General features: G+C 41.2%; 1 protein-coding gene across 3 annotated transcripts in view; it reads right to left on the bottom strand.

Moving 5' to 3' along the window:
* The window catches only part of ncalda (neurocalcin delta a), a 69712-nt gene extending 57940 nt beyond the window's left edge, over positions 1-11772 (bottom strand). The window contains exons 1-2 of one of the 3 annotated variants that reach the window (XM_080768156.1): positions 11486-11772; positions 9406-9497 (exon numbers count right to left, since the gene is read on the bottom strand). The gene's annotated coding sequence lies outside the window, so the exon portion shown is untranslated. Of the gene's footprint in view, positions 1-9405; positions 9502-11485 lie in introns of all 3 variants that reach the window. The other 2 variants (XM_080768154.1, XM_080768152.1) reach the window with 2 other exon arrangements.
* Positions 11773-12207: the final 435 nt, after the last annotated feature.

Below are 12207 nucleotides of genomic sequence, written 5' to 3'. Positions count from 1 at the left end.
TCGACAGAGTGCATTTCTAGTTGTTTTGATCAACTCAGGAAAAGCAGAGTACAGCTTAGTCTGGATAATAAATGAAAACAGCCATCACTGTAACAAATCCACCTTAATCTCAGCTCAACTATAGAACTAGAAACAAAGGAAACAGTGAATCACTGAAACACATCCCTGTCTCTAATCTGCACTCTGGTTTTTGATCCGCTGGGAGAGTTATCAGTGAAACACACACTGCAACATTTCTCCAGCTATGTGAAATCTAGTTTGACTCAGGAATATATTCATAATAGGGTCATGACTCATGAGTGAACGACCCACGCGCACACGTTTCACACACCATTTCTGAAAATAGACAAACACTAATGCAATTGAACTAAAGCCTTCAGAATTATTTCTCTGTACAGCTGTTAGGATTAGAAGGTATGATAGTGTTCAAACCCCCTTTCTGGCACAAAAAAAGAATAAAATAAACCCAATTCACACCCACATTCCCCAGTGGTTGTCAATCTGTCCCTATAGTAAAAGTTCTCAATCACCATACTGCAAAGAGTGGGGAAAAAAATTATATGGAGAAACTTGCCTCAAAAGTTCAAACAGAGTCCAATCTGCGTGTTGAAACAGACAAGACCCCCTCACACAGTGGAGCAAACCATTTACAATTAAAACAAAATGTACATAATAAGAATCTACATGTTTGTGATATGGTAGCATTTCTAATTCATGATAACTTAATGCAGGCTTTAAAGTGTCCTAGACACAACTCTGCCATGTGCCATTGCCAAATGCATTTGTGAAACATGCCATTAAATTGCCTGTGTGGCACACAAAGCTAAGCTTTGCAAAAATCAATTAATGGGTTTTGAAAAAAGAAGCACTGCCAAATATGTTTACATAAGTGCACCATACTGGCAGAGAATGATGGGGTTATGAGAATAGCCTGAACAGCAAACACAGTCAATAACTAGAACAGAGCACTCCTCCGAGCTCAAGTCTCCGCCGGGCTGGGTGGCCTGCAGCGACCGCTATACCAGTCATAGCCAATCGGAATGGAATATGAAACATCTGATCTGACAGATACACCTTGATCACATGACTCCAGAGAGTTGTGAAGATAACTCAAAATGGCTGGGGCCTATATTATGGGAATATTTTGATTGTATGATCCATTGTTTAAGAGTTATAGGCCAAAACGTGAAGCGGCCTGTTATAACACCAACATGAGGCCGAGTAGAAAAACTGGGAGGAGAGGAGGAGTAGAAGCATGTTAAGGAATGTGGGAATAAACTGGAACACAGAAAAGACCTCTACCGGTATGTTCCATCAAGGTCAGGTGACAAGAGAGAAGTGAGACATTTGTTTTCATTGACGCCATGGCAACATTGACTACAGTATGTACGTTATGCTGGCAGGCAGGTGAGAAAATACATCAGAAAACATTGCAATAATGCCCTAGTTCACCCAGGCTGCTGATAGGAATCAGGTGTCAAAAATAGCACACAAATACCACTGTATTTAGCTGAAACCAGCGCTTACAAAACATTGTGTGTGTTTGTGTGTGCATTCCGCCAGGGGCATTGACAACTGATGATTATGAAATTGAAAGGATTAACATTCTATTAGTTATGAGCTTCCAGGCTCTATGTCTGATTTATACTTATGAAGCATCCCTACAAAATACCAAACACCAAATGACACTGACAACTGAACAAGGGGATTATTGTAATTCAAGGGATTAATGATCTATTAGATAATGAGGTGCACTAGTAGGTACTGTGTTCCTTTTACATTCTGAGACTAAAGACTTTTCTGATCAGTGCTCAGAACAGCAGAACAGTAAGGGCACCTAACACAAAATCACAGCACCTCCAGCTATGCCAGAAGCACATTTCACAAGGGTCATTTCCCCTGGAAAGATATGTATTGTTGTTGCATCAAATCGATCAAAATTCTTATTAAACGTATTTCAATTGCTCATATTCAAAGTCAAACAGCAGCATGAAGGCAGACACATCTTGCCAAAGAAATGGAAGGATTTCACCAGCATAAAGGAAAATTACAAAAATGTTCCAATCAAGTAACTATAGGGCAAAATCCAGAGTTTACACTATCAGACTTGAATTACCACTCCGTATTTTGCCGGTGGAGTTTATTGGATTACATTGTGCTACATTGTGTAAAAAAACAACCATATACAGACAGTGACATAACAGGATGGTACAGCAGCCCAGGCAGTCTGCTGTCTGGACCAGACATGCTCTCCAGCCCATTCGCTCATCAGCTCAGGAACTGGGCTGCAGATACAGACCGGTACATTGCATGTCTGCCTACAATAGAGGGTATGCGCATGCATAAAGTGAATGGGAAATCGAGTGGCAAAGTGAGTGGAAAAGTGAGTCTAACGTCGCTTAACATCGTCTAATACAAGATAGGACTTTTCTGTTTGGATGTATGGGCTGTCAAGGCCAGAAAGTAGTGTTTTGCCACTCAGTAGGCGTTCCCGCATAACTTCTGGGTATGATGATGATGTCACGCGCATAACCTCTACAGTATATTATGCCTGCTGGAACACCTACGTACACCCCTTTCTCCTCCTTCTCTGTTTCCTACTCATGGCAGACCGGCTGTCACGATTTCCAGCCTACTCACCAGCGTTCCTCTCATGATGTAACTGTCCCTCCAAGAAGCCTTCCTCCTACCTGTCTTACAATGAGCACTAGGTGGGAAGCTGCAATATTACACAATGCAGGGAATAGGGTTCATGCGTGAGTGCGTGCGTGCACAATATGCATGAGCACATTCACCTGGGTTGGTAAATGTCTTTGGATAGTAAAGAAAATAGTTAACATGCAGTGTACTCAATATAAGTAATTAGAGGTGATTGAAGAACTAGGCCTGGGCTCTTGTGAATAACCTTCATACAGGTTTTGCTTCTTGTCTATTACATGTAATAACTGTTTTTGTAGCATTAACAATGTAGAATGACCAGCATGCTTATGGCTAATATATATATATATATTAGAGAGAGACTGTCCTCCAGCTACATTCTCACATACTGGGAAAGCCCTGTGCTAAATTAGGGGAAACCCCAAGGACGTTTGTCCAGTAACACTTAGCCAGGGTGTGAAGCCAACGCTTGTCAGTGAGGCTTAACCCTCTCAGCTCTCCAGGGCCACCAATGTCACTATTAGTGCTCTGTTCTCGCCCCTCCAGTTTATTTTATGCGAGAGCTTCTGGGAACTCAGATTATTAGTGTCCCTACTCATGATAGTCTGGTCAAGGCTTTGGGGTATTACTGTCTATGTTTCTTTAGGAGTGTTGGCCGTACACTTGAAAATCCAAAAAGAGTAATAGAAATTAAGTTGATGCCTGCCTGTTCTCATCTACAAACAATAATGTTGTGGACCCCACATTCCACAAGACCACAACAATATTTCTTAAGGTGGGGTGGTCCTTGAGGATTGTTGGGAATATGGTAGTGGCTATAGGCTTGAGTACCACTGGCCTAGTATGTCTCAGTTTGTGCAGCATGAACCTGAATATCTATACTGTATGCGTGATCACACCGATGTATCTGCGTGTATGTCTGTCTGTATGAAATAGCATGTGGTACAGTTTGCTGGGGTGGCAACCAAATAGGTCACATGGTGATGCTTAGCAGCTGTTGTAGAAGATTACTCACACATCAGATATTAGCAACAGCAGTCAGTGAAAACAACTGCTGCTTCTATTTACTTTATCACAGCAGTGCCCTTTACTGGTCATGGGGCAACAAATTCAATGTGAGTTTATAGGGACAGGTTGTTTCATGCCCACTGGCTAGCAACAGGGTTTCAATTTATAGAAACAGCATGGTACCAGGATACACATTACATGTATGTACGTATTTGGTAAAGACTTTCAGCTGTCAGTGTTTCAGCATGATTTGTTAGAATTCTGTTCATTCATACAGATCGTAGAGATGTACACTACAGCTAGTAGGGAGCCTAGATATTTAAAGGTAAAGAGAGTTTTCTAGCATCTTACTGAGCAGAGATGTCTTCCATCTATTCTTTAACTAGCTGTCTCAGTTCATTACACAGGAATCATTTTTAACCACTTCAGCCCTAAATACATCATTGTACGATAAATAGTGAAAATCCACTCAAAAGCCTACCCACACCATGTTACGATTGGCCACTCCATGGTGAATGACCTCTCCATCCTTACCCTAACCTAAACCACACCAAACCCTAGCTCTGGTCCATAGCTGACCAGCCTCTCGTCTTTAGCGTAAATAAAAAGAACGTTTTTGCTACTCACCAATACAAAGGCAGGTTGTGTCATTAGAAAGCCTACTTTCCTTAGTGGAAGCACTCTGAGCCCCCCAGGCCCCCACCACACGTATAAAAAGGTACTTTTTGTCCAGAAAGGGATTTGTTTTCCATCTGTAAAAAAAACTTTCAGTTACTCCACTGCGCCTTCTACCGATATTGCCAAGAGAAAACCTTCATAGAGAATATTTTTCCTTCAGTGAAAAGAAAATCCCTTTCTGGCTTTTATGTGTGGGGTGGGGGGCTCACAGTGCTTCCACTAAGGAAAGTAGTCTTTCTAATGACACAACCCGTCTTTGTATTTGTGAGTAGCAAAAACTTTATTTTTATTTACGCTAAAGACGAGAGGCTGGTCTGCATTTATGCGAGCCCCGGAAGTCATCGGTAACATAGCTCTAAATGCAATTAGAGCTATGAACCAGAGCTAACCAAACCCATGCCTGAACTTCACCATACTAACTGTGATAACTTTAATTGAACTTATTAAACCCATTCACTTAACCATAATTAATGTCTAACCTTAATTACGCCCCTGTGGGTGTGCTTTTTTTATGAAAGCCCTCCTGTGTAGCCCTCTGAACTACAAATGACCTCCTTCAGTTCATATGCACACTAAAGGTAAAGCAGTATGAAGTAATTTAACAGACTGGATGCCAGACATGTTCTTGGCCCCACAGTGACATATTACTAACCTGACTGTTTGGACATGGCTGTGCAGACTGCAGAGCTCCCATGACTCACGAGAGAAAAAAAAGGCTCTGTCCAATAACAAGGCCATGTATCACAGTTGTGTCATCCTTGGACTACTGGGTAGCCCCTCACCTCTGTGCTGATCTGATGTGTGATCCATGGATGGCTGCTTTCTATTCTGGGTACATGCTCTCCCTCTGTGCTATGTGTGCATGTGTGCATGACTGCATGTGTGTGTGTGTGTGTGTGTGTGTGTGTGTGTGTGTGTGTGTGTGTGTGTGTGTGTGTGTGTGTGTGTGTGTGTGTGTGTGTGTGTGTCCGACCGTGGAATTCTCAGATCTGACATAGAAATTAGTTCAAATTAGCACCCCACTCTGTTCTCTTATGAACAAGAATGTCTGGAGACTGGATACAGAGGAATGGATGGATGGATGGATGGATGGATGGATTTGACAGAGACAGACAGACAGACAGACAGACAGACAGACAGACAGACAGACAGACAGACAGACAGACAGACAGACAGACAGACAGACAGACAATCAGATATGCAAGGAAACATTAACAGCTCCATTATAAGCCTGAACACTTCAAATTGAAGTGCTTGGCTGAAGGATATAATTGAGGAAATAATAGAAACTAGAAAGATGCAATCCTGGGTTCTGTAGGAATATTGTCCAATCATATGAGGGCAATTATAGGCAGGGGCATTTACAGAAATCATCGTCCAAAAAGGGGAGAGAACAGAAAGACCAATCTGTTTGCCTAACCACACTAATAAAGGACAACACACATGCAGTACATTAATATTTACCATGACAACCTTTGTCTTCCTGCAGGGACATTGTGATGTGACTCTTGTCAACACGAGACTCAGGTCAAACGCAGGTCAACTCAAGAGACATGTGGCATAACAAGGTCACATGGTCACATGTAGAATGAATGCCTTGCTTGTGTTTGGGTTGCAGATGGATGGGGTCTTAGGTCTATGTTGGCTTATTAACATAACCTGGCTCCAGAATTATGCAAAACTGTCTGCAGGTATGTTCAAGTGGGGTTAGGCTTTCTTGTGATCATCAAACTAAAAGGCCATGAACACAATGTTAGCAACACCTTTGTCTATCTATAAATGCATCATGTATGTAGGTACATCTGTAATCCACGTAACTCGGAAATTGTTTGCCCCACCGACTTCAAATTTGCCCCATGCGTTCCACACCACCACAGGGAACTCAGTGCCCGGTGTTGAGTCCGTTGGATAGCGGTTGTCCAGAACCAGCACAAAAGCCTCTGCCCAGGCTCCGGACATGCAGGGGCCAAATCCAGATCACCCCTAGATCTCCTCTTCTCCATATATGGAGCTGGCCTGTTCTGACATCACAATGATGTTCTGACATGTCAATGATGTCTGCCTCTCAAACGCCAGAGTGAACATAGTGTGAGCTAGTATATAGGTTAGATACTGGAAAATATCTCATTGCCAAAAACAAACAAAAAAGGTTATTGAAGAGTTTACATTCTTTTCTTATTTTTTCAGTTAAATATTTTCCTCTTCCAGGCACTTGCCACATTGTGGAAACAAGTTCTCACATTTGTCCTTCTGTTTCCCTAAAATGGCTTGTTGGCATTCCTAATTCAAACAACTAGCTGATCCCTGAAGATAGCATTGCCCTTGGTTTTAACGAAGTATGGCAGCAATGCTAACAAGACTTTTTAAGGAGACTAGCTTGACAAGTATGTGTCAAGTATGGACCATTTCAAGCAATCCAATGCTGTATATACTAGTACCGGTATAACATTAGTAACTATTAACTACAACTCTGGCAGATCAAAAAGGGGCCTGCAGAAATGTAGATGGAATAATAATATAATAATAAATGTTATAGACTATAGTTTCAAATTGAAGGCAAGGGAATCACGTGTGAGAAATGTGAACCCTAGAGTAGAATCCTACAGTAGAATCCTGTTTATTCCAACATTTTTAACATAAAAAAATCTTAACATAAAAAACATCTTAACCACAAAACCAAGCCAGACTGTTCCTCCCACAATTTTCAAATGCTTCTGTTCATACAGTCTGGAACACGGAAGCTCTTTTGATGATTAAAAGGGAAAGCGGATGTACAATTGGAAAAGATTAAATTTGAATTGAGAGGGAGTGAAGATAGATTCTACCAGACATGGCAACCCTTCATTGAATATTTCAATAGGTGCACGCTAACCCCTCCTACACAATAGATAGCACAATAGAAAATTGGAAAGAAAAAAAAAAGTGTTTTTATCATTTAAAAAAGAATGTCTGTAATTCACTTAATTTACAACATGTTGGGAAAGTTTGAGAGCAAGAGTGTCTGTCCTGTTGTCTGTTTTGTTTGTCTGTAAACTCATTGTTTAACTGTTTTTTGTTTTTTCATGTTTATCACATTTATGACTTTTTTATTATGTATTGTAATTTACATTGCCTGTTATTTTTTTCATTTTATTTAACTGAACTACTCATTATCATTGTCGATAATATTCTGATGTCATACAAAAATCACACCTGTGTGAACCAAGTGGTGCAACTCCCCTCTCTAAAAGCTGAATAACTCCTAATGTAGCAACAACATCCACACACGGGTGCGGGTGCGTGCGCACACCAGTGTTGCACGCGCACATGCACCGCACTACACACACGGGTGCGGGTGCGTGCGCACACCAGTGCTGCACGCGCACACCACTCGTGCTCATTGACACGCATGCGCGCACCACTCGTGCTCATTTGACGTACATCACAAACAAACACACGGACATTGCGAGCTGGATGTAGAAGTGGTTGCACCACTTAAAAATGCCTAATAAAAACAGTATAAAAAAAAGAAAAAAGGGAAAGCGGATGTGAAGCCTCCACCCCACTTCCGTTTCATCTTTACAGTATTGCAAATGTATCTTAATATAAATAAAAATTATAATTATAATAAAAATCACACCCGTGTGAAGTGAGGGGCGCTCTTGTCATCGTACATCATCATGACATAAAATAGACACGCCTATTTGCTCAGACACTATGATGTAAAATCTGGATATAGCACCCCTCAAAACATCTAATCTAAAGATATTTAAAAATATATATATCTTTGTGAATGGAAATGACAAAGAGATGATTGGGATTTCAGGAGGTGTAGTTCCAGACTATCATTCAGAGATTGTGGAATAGTTCTCTGGCTACACGAGACTAGTTACTAGGCAACTGTAAGCTAAATGCTGACTGCAAATAGCACGATAATATGCTTCACAATCAAGAAGGAACTTCTACGAATCTATGATTTACCCACAATTAACCACAAAATGGTTCTTTCTTGGAAACCTGGGAACTGCAGGTTACAAGTCAGCCTAAGCATCACTCCTAAATTGAGTGGTATGAATTATTTGAGGACTGCTACATACTGTAGATTTACACCAAGACCATCCTTCTCTTTCTAGGGTTGTTCCTTCACCTGGTGGAATGTGGGGACACCTGCAGGCCAAGTGAGTGGTTTGGAGTGTCTGCCCTCATCCACAGGTGGCCTCACCAGGAAGTGAATAGAACCTTAAGAGTCAGATTCATTCATAAAAGGGCCTCTGCTGTGTTTACAACCCAAGTAATGGTGGGAATAGTAGTGCAACACATGCACTTCAATATAAAACTGAATTTAGCTTGTCAAAGTCCCCTTTCTTTCTATGTTTAAAGGTAATGAAGGCATGCATTTCTGCATGTCTATGTGTTCAAGGTTCTTTCTTGTTATATGCATGTGGTGGGTCACATACTGTACAGTATGTGTGACTAAAGTCTCCCATGTCCTGTCTGAGTGCCTCAGAATCACTGGTCTACTGACCTGGCAGAAGTCTGAGGTCACGCCGTAACATGTGAGTTCTATCATGCTAAGAGTTCACTCGTCAGGCCAGATGTAGCATTGACCCGTTTGTGCTACTAAATGACCTGGCTCTTATCACAAGCTGTACACTGTTAGTGTTGGCCAGAGGCTGACTGACTGCTCTCGTCTCTGCTGACTCTGTTTTCCCCAGCAGATTAAATAAAAACGGTAATATTACAGTTTAAGTCTTGATTTATTTCATTTGTTTGAAGTTGTTGAGATATTTGGCAGTAAGAATGTATAAAAAACTGAAGCGAGGGATTCATTTTCCAACTTCAAAACAACTATAGAGACAAAAATAGAGACAGATAATCAAGGGTCAATGGTATGCAAACTTGCATCTGTCTTGCACTAGAGCAGCAGGACTTCTAGTTCTAATGAATGATTTGTCTGTTGAAAAAACACGACAAGCAGATTACACCACCCTTATAACAACATTTGAGTTTAATCTATTATGTTATGTTGAAATGCACCTAAACCAGTACCATCCAATTACCACAGTAATGTTTAACACCTACCTGCCCAGCCTGTTGATGCAGACCAACAGCTGACAGTGATGATGTTGATGATGGTGGTGTGTTAACTGCCCCAGATGTTGCCTCATCTGTCACTCACTGCAGTGAAATAAAATAAGAACATGGGGGGAAATCTTACTTTTATACTTTCTTAGTACGATCTCAAGCACACAGTACACACTGCACATTTCTAATGCTAATACAAGTTTGAAAAGTAGTAGCCCCATTTAGAACCTCTGCCTCCGCTATATAGCTCTGAGATGAGGTTGCCAAGCCGGCAGATGACGACACCGGTGTGTATATTGGCCAATATTGTTGATTCTTGCATTTCCCACACATCGTATTTAAAAAGATCACACCCGTGTGAAGTGAGGGGCGCTAATATATTAAAGACTAACTTATGTTGATTAGGTGATGTAATGGTGATGTAAAACAAACGGTGCCAACCCAAACATTAAATGCCATTTGGTCAGCCTGTGGCCAGTCAACCCCCGTCCGCATGCACAGTACTACTCCCGATAAGGTAGCATTGGCAAAACATGGTGACAGGCTGACTAAATAAGAAATTTAAATGCTCGTTTCAACCCGTTGTTTACATTTTCTTGACCGCAATTTTTTTAAACATCCGAGAGCAGGATACGATATGCAGAAAAAAAAGATAAGAATCAACACTATTGGTCAATATTCGCCTGTGTTGTCATCTGCCGGCACCATAGGCTGTGGAACCTCATCACTGTCGGGGCGGCTGTGGCTCAGGAGGTAGAGCAGCTCGTCCAATGACCCCTGGGTTGGCGGTTCGCATTCCGGCGCCTCCTGTCTACATGTCGAAGTGTCGTTGACTCGTTGGGCAACACACTGAACCCTACATTGCCTCCAGTGGTTTCCACCAATGGTGGGTGAATGTGGGAAGTGAGGACGCTGGCATTGACTGTTCGCCACTTCACCTCCCAATGTATGAATGAATGGACCATTGTAAAGCGCTTTGAGTAGGCACAGTAGTGCATAGAAAAGCGCTATAAAAATGCAATCCATTATCTTGGGGGTATATAGGGGTGACAGGAGGGAGAGGTTCTGATTGGAGCTAGATTGGTATAAATAACACTAACAAACTTACAACCTTAGATCAAAGTACACTGACAGCTTTGTCTGGACCATTTTATATGCCCCAGTTCATCGAAATACACAAATATTAGTTGAGGAGGTCGTGCACCATATAACAGAAGTCAAGCAATACTAATAACTAAAGATAATATGACACATGGGCCTTAGGGGGAGAGAGTCACAATTTGTTTTGTTGTAATTGTTTTGTTCCACTCTTGCTTTGCCAATGTAAAGGTATGTTTCCTAATTCCTCATGCATGTGCCAATAGAGAGAGAGAGAGAGAGAGAGAGCGAGAGAGAGAGAGAGAGAGAGAAGGGGGGGGTTGCAATCTAAATTTAAGCATGTGTACGGTACATGGCATGTCCAACCTGCAACCTGCCTCCACGACACAGGAAGCTGGCAAGGAAGCCTCAATAGCCTGCAATATACTTGTTTGCTGATTTATTACACAAGTGAAAAGTTAGTTCCTTGTCGTGCTATAGTTTAAAACAGTGGCATCAATGTAAAGCTCTATATTGTGTGTATATATATATATATAGCCTAAAAAAGAACATTAAAGGCAGGTGTTGTCACGACTTCAGGACTCGAGTCATTTAGTATGGAGGAAATACACTATACACTATAGTCCTTACCAGTAATTGTGTCTAACTATACTGCCTGTAGATTACATTTCATTACAGTACATTTGAAGTTTACATTAGCATAGCAAAGCTATGTTACCGTTTTGGATGCGCCATGGCAAAATTGTAACCGATCAATTGTCATGCCATGGCATGGCGCGTTATAATAAATGCTTTACAATTCTTATGTAACGTTACTCTATTGGCATAGGAGCTTTGATTTCACATTTTTATTAGTTGAAGTTAATGAATTAAATTAATCTCCGAATTATATAGGCTGCATGTGCAGCACAAGTTTGTTGACTTCCTATGGAGGAAACAATCCATTATTCCAAATCATTTAACAAAGAAATGAACTCACGAAACCAAGTAGACCTAATGAATATCGCCGAGAGGGAGCTTCATCAATTTGTCACAGGTAAGTTCTTCATCAATAAATCTGTTTGTTTCCAGGTCCTTTATGCACCGTAGATCACGTTGCGAAGAAAAATGACTATTTTCATTCCAGAGGGAGGAGCATTGGATACTGTTGTCAGGAAGGCCTGCTATCGACTATTATTACTAAACAAACACCATCTTTATTTGTTTTCTCAGCGACAGCCAGTTCGTATCTTGTGTCTGGGTCTCTGGGATACTTTTGCAAAGTCTCCAGAGAACAGAGTGAAAGCGGAGCAACACCGCCAAGGAAGGAAGGAAGGAAGGGAGCCGAAATCAGTCACGTAGTATCACTATCAAAGGAGTCTGATGACACCTAGTGGCTATATAGTAGAAACACATGTCTAGGTGCCAGAGAGAGGGTGGATTTATGGTTTATTTAATGAATACAAAATTAGAGAGATCATCCGTTTTGAGAGATTAATAGTCAGACAGACACCGATAAATAAAGTTATTTATCAGCGTACCGTATATTTATTGTAGTTCGGACCGGACCATAATATGGTTGAGCTCGGTCTGGTGACTCTGGTCATACTATTAAATAATAATATGATTTAATAGTATGACCAGACCAGACCGAGCTCAATGGTTCGGACATCGTTACAATTACCTCTCTCCATCGGGAGAGGGAGATAACAGACAATTTAT

The sequence above is a fragment of the Protomyctophum bolini genome (assembly GCF_963924005.1).
Source record: "Protomyctophum bolini genome assembly, chromosome: 7".
NCBI classification, from domain to species: Eukaryota; Metazoa; Chordata; class Actinopteri; order Myctophiformes; family Myctophidae; genus Protomyctophum; species Protomyctophum bolini.
Note: the sequence above shows the minus strand (reverse complement) of the source record. Positions and strands in the feature narration are given on the sequence as shown.